A 6652-nucleotide genomic window follows, 5' to 3' on the forward strand; every position below is an offset into this window, starting at 1 on the left:
TAATTTTTTTCGCACCGCTTGCAAAACAAAACGCACGTGTAAGTAATATATTTACCGTGTTTTATTATTTTGCACGAGTGCGGTAAGTCATAGCTGGGTGCTCACAATTCACGGGTCCAGCGTCGGCGTTGTGGCGCGGCAAGCGTGCACTGGTGCGGTTGAGAGGGAGGGGCGGAAACCGTGTTAAACTCGTCTTCGTAGTTGAGAGGGAGCGGTCAAAGCAATGTACAATCGTCTTTGTAGTGGAGCTGGGAGGGGCAAGGATAAGGGACGAAGACCGGGGTAACATGTCGGATGCGATCATACCAGCACTAAAGCACCGGATCCCATCAGAACTCCGAAGTTAAGCGTGTTTGGGCGAGAGTAGTACTAGGATGGGTGACCTCCTGGGAAGTCCTCGTGTTGCATTCCCTTTTTAATTTTTTTCGCGCCGCTTGCAAAACAAAACGCACGTGTAAGTAATATATTTACCGTGTTTTATTATTTTGCACGAGTGCGGTAAGTCATAGCTGGGTGCTCACGATTCACGGGTCCAGCGTCGGCGTTGTGGCGCGGCAAGCGTGCACTGGTGCGGTTGAGAGGGAGGGGTGGAAACCGCGTTAAACTCGTCTCCGTAGTTGAGAGGGAGCGGGCAAAGCAATGTGCAATCGTCTTTGTAGTGGAGCTGGGAGGGGCAAGGATAAGGGACGAAGACCGGGGTAACATGTCGGATGCGATCATACCAGCACTAAAGCACCGGATCCCATCAGAACTCCGAAGTTAAGCGTGCTTGGGCGAGAGTAGTACTAGGATGGGTGACCTCCTGGGAAGTCCTCGTGTTGCATTCCCTTTTTAATTTTTTTCGCGCCGCTTGCAAAACAAAACGCACGTGTAAGTAATATATTTACCGTGTTTTATTATTTTGCACGAGTGCGGTAAGTCATAGCTGGGTGCTCACGATTCACGGGTCCAGCGTTGGCGTTGTGGCGCGGCAAGCATGCACTGGTGCGGTTGAGAGGGAGGGGTGGAAACCGCGTTAAACTCGTCTCCGTAGTTGAGAGGGAGCGGCCAAAGCAATGTACAATCGTCTTTGTAGTGGAGCTGGGAGGGGCAAGGATAAGGGACGAAGACCGGGGTAACATGTTGGATGTGATCATACCAGCACTAAAGCACCAGATGCAATCAGAACTCCGAAGTTAAGCGTGCTTGGGCGAGAGTAGTACTAGGATGGGTGACCTCCTGGGAAGTCCTCGTGTTGCATTCCCTTTTTAATTTTTTTCGCGCCGCTTGCAAAACAAAACGCACGTGTAAGTAATATATTTACCGTGTTTTATTATTTTGCACGAGTGCGGTAAGTCATAGCTGGGTGCTCACGATTCACGGGTCCAGCGTCGGCGTTGTGGCGCGGCAAGCGTGCACTGGTGCGGTTGAGAGGGAGGGGTGGAAACCGCGTTAAACTCGTCTCCGTAGTTGAGAGGGAGCGGCCAAAGCAATGTGCAATCGTCTTTGTAGTGGAGCTGGGAGGGGCAAGGATAAGGGACGAAGACCGGGGTAACATGTCGGATGCGATCATACCAGCACTAAAGCACCGGATCCCAACAGAACTCCGAAGTTAAGCGTGCTTGGGCGAGAGTAGTACTAGGATGGGTGACCTCCTGGGAAGTCCTCGTGTTGCATTCCCTTTTTAATTTTTTTCGCGCCGCTTGCAAAACAAAACGCACGTGTAAGTAATATATTTACCGTGTTTTATTATTTTGCACGAGTGCGGTAAGTCATAGCTGGGTGCTCACGATTCACGGGTCCAGCGTCGGCGTTGTGGCGCGGCAAGCGTGCACTGGTGCGGTTGAGAGGGAGGGGTGGAAACCGCGTTAAACTCGTCTCCGTACTTGAGAGGGAGCGGCCAAAGCAATGTGCAATCGTCTTTGTAGTGGAGCTGGGAGGGGCAAGGATAAGGGACGAAGACCGGGGTAACATGTCGGATGCGATCATACCAGCACTAAAGCACCGGATCCCATCAGAACTCCGAAGTTAAGCGTGCTTGGGCGAGAGTAGTACTAGGATGGGTGACCTCCTGGGAAGTCCTCGTGTTGCATTCCCTTTTTAATTTTTTTCGCGCCGCTTGCAAAACAAAACGCACGTGTAAGTAATATATTTACCGTGTTTTATTATTTTGCACGAGTGCGGTAAGTCATAGCTGGGTGCTCACGATTCACGGGTCCAGCGTCGGCGTTGTGGCGCGGCAAGCGTGCACTGGTGCGGTTGAGAGGGAGGGGTGGAAACCGCATTAAACTCGTCTCCGTAGTTGAGAGGGAGCGGCCAAAGCAATGTGCAATCGTCTTTGTAGTGGAGCTGGGAGGGGCAAGGATAAGGGACGAAGACCGGGGTAACATGTCGGATGCGATCATACCAGCACTAAAGCACCGGATCCCATCAGAACTCCGAAGTTAAGCGTGCTTGGGCGAGAGTAGTACTAGGATGGGTGACCTCCTGGGAAGTCCTCGTGTTGCATTCCCTTTTTAATTTTTTCCGCGCCGCTTGCAAAACAAAACGCACGTGTAAGTAATATATTTACCGTGTTTTATTATTTTGCACGAGTGCGGTAAGTCATAGCTGGGTGCTCACGATTCACGGGTCCAGCGTACTAGGATGGGTGACCTCCTGGGAAGTCCTCGTGTTGCATTCCCTTTTTAATTTTTTTCGCGCCGCTTGCAAAACAAAACGCACGTGTAAGTAATATATTTATCGTGTTTTATTATTTTGCACGAGTGCGGTAAGTCATAGCTGGGTGCTCACGATTCACGGGTCCAGCGTCGGTGTTGTGGCGCGGCAAGCGTGCACTGGTGCGGTTGAGAGGGAGGGGTGGAAACCGCGTTAAACTCGTCTCCGTAGTTGAGAGGGAGCGGCCAAAGCAATGTGCAATCGTCTTTGTAGTGGAGCTGGGAGGGGCAAGGATAAGGGACGAAGACCGGGGTAACATGTCGGATGCGATCATACCAGCACTAAAGCACCGGATCCCATCAGAACTCCGAAGTTAAGCGTGCTTGGGCGAGAGTAGTACTAGGATGGGTGACCTCCTGGGAAGTCCTCGTGTTGCATTCCCTTTTTAATTTTTTTCGCGCCGCTTGCAAAACAAAACGCACGTGTAAGTAATATATTTACCGTGTTTTATTATTTTGCACGAGTGCGGTAAGTCAAAGCTAGGTGCTCACGATTCACGGGCCCAGCGTCGGCGTTGTGGCGCGGCAAGCGTGCACTGGTGCGGTTGAGAGGGAGGGGTGGAAACCGCGTTAAACTCGTCTCCGTAGTTGAGAGGGAGCGGCCAAAGCAATGTGCAATCGTCTTTGTAGTGGAGCTGGGAGGGGCAAGGATAAGGGACGAAGACCGGGGTAACATGTCGGATGCGATCATACCAGCACTAAAGCACCGGATCCCATCAGAACTCCGAAGTTAAGCGTGCTTGGGCGAGAGTAGTACTAGGATGGGTGACCTCCTGGGAAGTCCTCGTGTTGCATTCCCTTTTTATTTTTTTTCGCGCCGCTTGCAAAACAAAACGCACGTGTAAGTAATATATTTACCGTGTTTTATTATTTTGCACGAGTGCGGTAAGTCATAGCTGGGTGCTCACGATTCACGGGTCCAGCGTCGGCGTTGTGGCGCGGCAAGCGTGCACTGGTGCGGTTGAGAGGGAGGGGTGGAAACCGCGTTAAACTCGTCTCCGTAGTTGAGAGGGAGCGGCCAAAGCAATGTACAATCATCTTTGTAGTGGAGCTGGGAGGGGCAAGGATAAGGGACGAAGACCGGGGTAACATGTCGGATGCGATCATACCAGCACTAAAGCACCGGATCCCATCAGAACTCCGAAGTTAAGCGTGCTTGGGTGAGAGTAGTACTAGGATGGGTGACCTCTTGGGAAGTCCTCGTGTTGCATTCCCTTTTTAATTTTTTTCGCGCCGCTTGCAAAACAAAACGCACGTGTAAGTAATATATTTACCGTGTTTTATTATTTTGCACGAGTGCGGTAAGTCATAGCTGGGTGCTCATGATTCACGGGTCCAGCGTCGGTGTTGTGGCGCGGCAAGCGTGCACTGGTGCGGTTGAGAAGGAGGGGTGGAAACCGCGTTAAACTCGTCTCCGTAGTTGAGAGGGAGCGGCCAAAGCAATGTGCAATCGTCTTTGTAGTGGAGCTGGGAGGGGCAAGGATAAGGGACGAAGACCGGGATAACATGTCGGATGCGATCATACCAGCACTAAAGCACCGGATCCCATCAGAACTCCGAAGTTAAGCGTGCTTGGGCGAGAGTAGTACTAGGATGGGTGACCTCCTGGGAAGTCCTCTTGTTGCATTCCCTTTTTAATTTTTTTCGCGCCGCTTGCAAAACAAAACGCACGTGTAAGTAATATATTTACCGTGTTTTATTATTTTGCACGAGTGCGGTAAGTCATAGCTGGGTGCTCACGATTCACGGGTCCAGCGTCGGCGTTGTGGCGCGGCAAGCGTGCACTAGTGCGGTTGAGAGGGAGGGGTGGAAACCGCATTAAACTCGTCTTCGTAGTTGAGAGGGAGCGGCCAAAGCAATGTACAATCGTCTTTGTAGTGGAGCTGGGAGGGGCAAGGATAAGGGACGAAGACCGGGGTAACATGTCGGATGCGATCATACCAGCACTAAAGCACCGGATCCCATCAGAACTCCGAAGTTAAGCGTGCTTGGGCGAGAGTAGTACTAGGATGGGTGACCTCCTGGGAAGTCCTCGTGTTGCATTCCCTTTTTAATTTTTTTCGCGCCGCTTGCAAAACAAAACGCACGTGTAAGTAATATATTTACCGTGTTTTATTATTTTGCACGAGTGCGGTAAGTCATAGCTGGGTGCTCACGATTCACTGGTCCAGCGTCGGCGTTGTGGCGCGGCAAGCGTGCACTGGTGCGGTTGAGAGGGAGGGGTGGAAACCGCGTTAAACTCGTCTCCGTAGTTGAGAGGGAGCGGCCAAAGCAATGTACAATCGTCTTTGTAGGGGAGCTGGGAGGGGCAAGGATAAGGGACGAAGACCGGGGTAACATGTCGGATGCGATCATACCAGCACTAAAGCACCGGATCCCATCAGAACTCCGAAGTTAAGCATGCTTGGGCGAGAGTAGTACTAGGATGGGTGACCTCTTGGGAAGTCCTCGTGTTGCATTCCCTTTTTAATTTTTTTCGCGCCGCTTGCAAAACAAAACGCACGTGTAAGTAATATATTTACCGTCTTTTATTATTTTGCACAAGTGCGGTAAGTCATAGCTGGGTGCTCACGATTCACGGGTCCAGCGTCGGCGTTGTGGCGCGGCAAGCGTGCACTGGTGCGGTTGAGAGGGAGGGGTGGAAACCGCGTTAAACTCGTCTCCGTAGTTGAGAGGGAGCGGCCAAAGCAATGTACAATCGTCTTTGTAGTGGAGCTAGGAGGGGCAAGGATAAGGGACGAAGACCGGGATAACATGTCGGATGCGATCATACCAGCACTAAAGCATCGGATCCCATCAGAACTCCGAAGTTAAGCGTGCTTGGGCGAGAGTAGTACTAGGATGGGTGACCTCCTGGGAAGTCCTCGTGTTGCATTCCCTTTTTAATTTTTTTCGCGCCGCTTGCAAAACAAAACGCACGTGTAAGTAATATATTTACCGTGTTTTATTATTTTGCACGAGTGCGGTAAGTCATAGCTGGGTGCTCACAATTCACGGGTCCAGCGTCGGCGTTGTGGCGCGGCAAGCGTGCACTGGTGCGGTTGAGAGGGAGGGGTGGAAACCGTGTTAAACTCGTCTTCGTAGTTGAGAGGGAGCGGCCAAAGCAATGTACAATCGTCTTTGTAGTGGAGCTGGGAGGGGCAAGGATAAGGGACGAAGACCGGGGTAACATGTCGGATGCGATCATACCAGCACTAAAGCACCGGATCCCATCAGAACTCCGAAGTTAAGCGTGCTTGGGCGAGAGTAGTACTAGGATGGGTGACCTCCTGGGAAGTCCTCGTGTTGCATTCCCTTTTTAATTTTTGTCACGCCGCTTGCAAAACAAAACGCACGTGTAAGTAATATATTTACCGTGTTTTATTATTTTGCACGAGTGCGGTAAGTCATAGCTGGGTGCTCACGATTCACGGGTCCAGCGTTGGCGTTGTGGCGCGGCAAGCATGCACTGGCGCGGTTGAGAGGGAGGGGTGGAAACCGCGTTAAACTCGTCTCCGTAGTTGAGAGGGAGCGGCCAAAGCAATGTACAATCGTCTTTGTAGTGGAGCTGGGAGGGGCAAGGATAAGGGACGAAGACCGGGGTAACATGTCGGATGCGATCATACCAGCACTAAAGCACCGGATCCCATCAGAACTCTGAAGTTAAGCATGCTTGGGCGAGAGTAGTACTAGGATGGGTGACCTCCTGGGAAGTCCTCGTGTTGCATTCCCTTTTTAATTTTTTTCGCGCCGCTTGCAAAACAAAACGCACGTGTAAGTAATATATTTACCGTGTTTTATTATTTTGCACGAGTGCGGTAAGTCATAGCTGGGTGCTCACGATTCACGGGTCCAGCGTCGGCGTTGTGGCGCGGCAAGCGTGCACTGGTGCGGTTGAGAGGGAGGGGTGGAAACCGCGTTAAACTCGTCTCCGTAGTTGAGAGGGAGCGGTCAAAGCAATGTACAATCGTCTTTGT

General features: G+C 51.5%; 15 non-coding genes across 15 annotated transcripts; all 15 read left to right on the plus strand.

The window, feature by feature from the left end:
* The first annotated feature begins 292 nt into the window (after positions 1-292).
* LOC123174338 (5S ribosomal RNA) lies at positions 293-411 on the plus strand. The gene has a single exon (XR_006486967.1). It is a non-coding gene; the product is annotated as a 5S ribosomal RNA (ribosomal RNA).
* A 297-nt stretch (positions 412-708) lies between these two features.
* Positions 709-827, plus strand: LOC123174317 (5S ribosomal RNA). The gene has a single exon (XR_006486947.1). It is a non-coding gene; the product is annotated as a 5S ribosomal RNA (ribosomal RNA).
* A 297-nt stretch (positions 828-1124) lies between these two features.
* LOC123174295 (5S ribosomal RNA) lies at positions 1125-1243 on the plus strand. Its single transcript, XR_006486932.1, has one exon. It is a non-coding gene; the product is annotated as a 5S ribosomal RNA (ribosomal RNA).
* Positions 1244-1540: 297 nt separating this feature from the next.
* Positions 1541-1659, plus strand: LOC123174248 (5S ribosomal RNA). Its single transcript, XR_006486890.1, has one exon. It is a non-coding gene; the product is annotated as a 5S ribosomal RNA (ribosomal RNA).
* Positions 1660-1956: 297 nt separating this feature from the next.
* On the plus strand, positions 1957-2075 carry LOC123174318 (5S ribosomal RNA). Its single transcript, XR_006486948.1, has one exon. It is a non-coding gene; the product is annotated as a 5S ribosomal RNA (ribosomal RNA).
* A 297-nt stretch (positions 2076-2372) lies between these two features.
* On the plus strand, positions 2373-2491 carry LOC123174319 (5S ribosomal RNA). Its single transcript, XR_006486949.1, has one exon. It is a non-coding gene; the product is annotated as a 5S ribosomal RNA (ribosomal RNA).
* Positions 2492-2959: 468 nt separating this feature from the next.
* Positions 2960-3078, plus strand: LOC123174321 (5S ribosomal RNA). The gene has a single exon (XR_006486951.1). It is a non-coding gene; the product is annotated as a 5S ribosomal RNA (ribosomal RNA).
* A 297-nt stretch (positions 3079-3375) lies between these two features.
* On the plus strand, positions 3376-3494 carry LOC123174322 (5S ribosomal RNA). The gene has a single exon (XR_006486952.1). It is a non-coding gene; the product is annotated as a 5S ribosomal RNA (ribosomal RNA).
* A 297-nt stretch (positions 3495-3791) lies between these two features.
* Positions 3792-3910, plus strand: LOC123174251 (5S ribosomal RNA). Its single transcript, XR_006486893.1, has one exon. It is a non-coding gene; the product is annotated as a 5S ribosomal RNA (ribosomal RNA).
* Positions 3911-4207: 297 nt separating this feature from the next.
* On the plus strand, positions 4208-4326 carry LOC123174260 (5S ribosomal RNA). The gene has a single exon (XR_006486901.1). It is a non-coding gene; the product is annotated as a 5S ribosomal RNA (ribosomal RNA).
* A 297-nt stretch (positions 4327-4623) lies between these two features.
* On the plus strand, positions 4624-4742 carry LOC123174324 (5S ribosomal RNA). The gene has a single exon (XR_006486953.1). It is a non-coding gene; the product is annotated as a 5S ribosomal RNA (ribosomal RNA).
* A 297-nt stretch (positions 4743-5039) lies between these two features.
* Positions 5040-5158, plus strand: LOC123174255 (5S ribosomal RNA). Its single transcript, XR_006486896.1, has one exon. It is a non-coding gene; the product is annotated as a 5S ribosomal RNA (ribosomal RNA).
* Positions 5159-5455: 297 nt separating this feature from the next.
* Positions 5456-5574, plus strand: LOC123174349 (5S ribosomal RNA). Its single transcript, XR_006486979.1, has one exon. It is a non-coding gene; the product is annotated as a 5S ribosomal RNA (ribosomal RNA).
* A 297-nt stretch (positions 5575-5871) lies between these two features.
* On the plus strand, positions 5872-5990 carry LOC123174325 (5S ribosomal RNA). Its single transcript, XR_006486954.1, has one exon. It is a non-coding gene; the product is annotated as a 5S ribosomal RNA (ribosomal RNA).
* A 297-nt stretch (positions 5991-6287) lies between these two features.
* On the plus strand, positions 6288-6406 carry LOC123174262 (5S ribosomal RNA). The gene has a single exon (XR_006486903.1). It is a non-coding gene; the product is annotated as a 5S ribosomal RNA (ribosomal RNA).
* Positions 6407-6652: the final 246 nt, after the last annotated feature.

The sequence above is a fragment of the Triticum aestivum genome, unplaced genomic scaffold, assembly GCF_018294505.1.
Source record: "Triticum aestivum cultivar Chinese Spring unplaced genomic scaffold, IWGSC CS RefSeq v2.1 scaffold2488, whole genome shotgun sequence".
Classification (NCBI taxonomy): Eukaryota; Viridiplantae; Streptophyta; class Magnoliopsida; order Poales; family Poaceae; genus Triticum; species Triticum aestivum.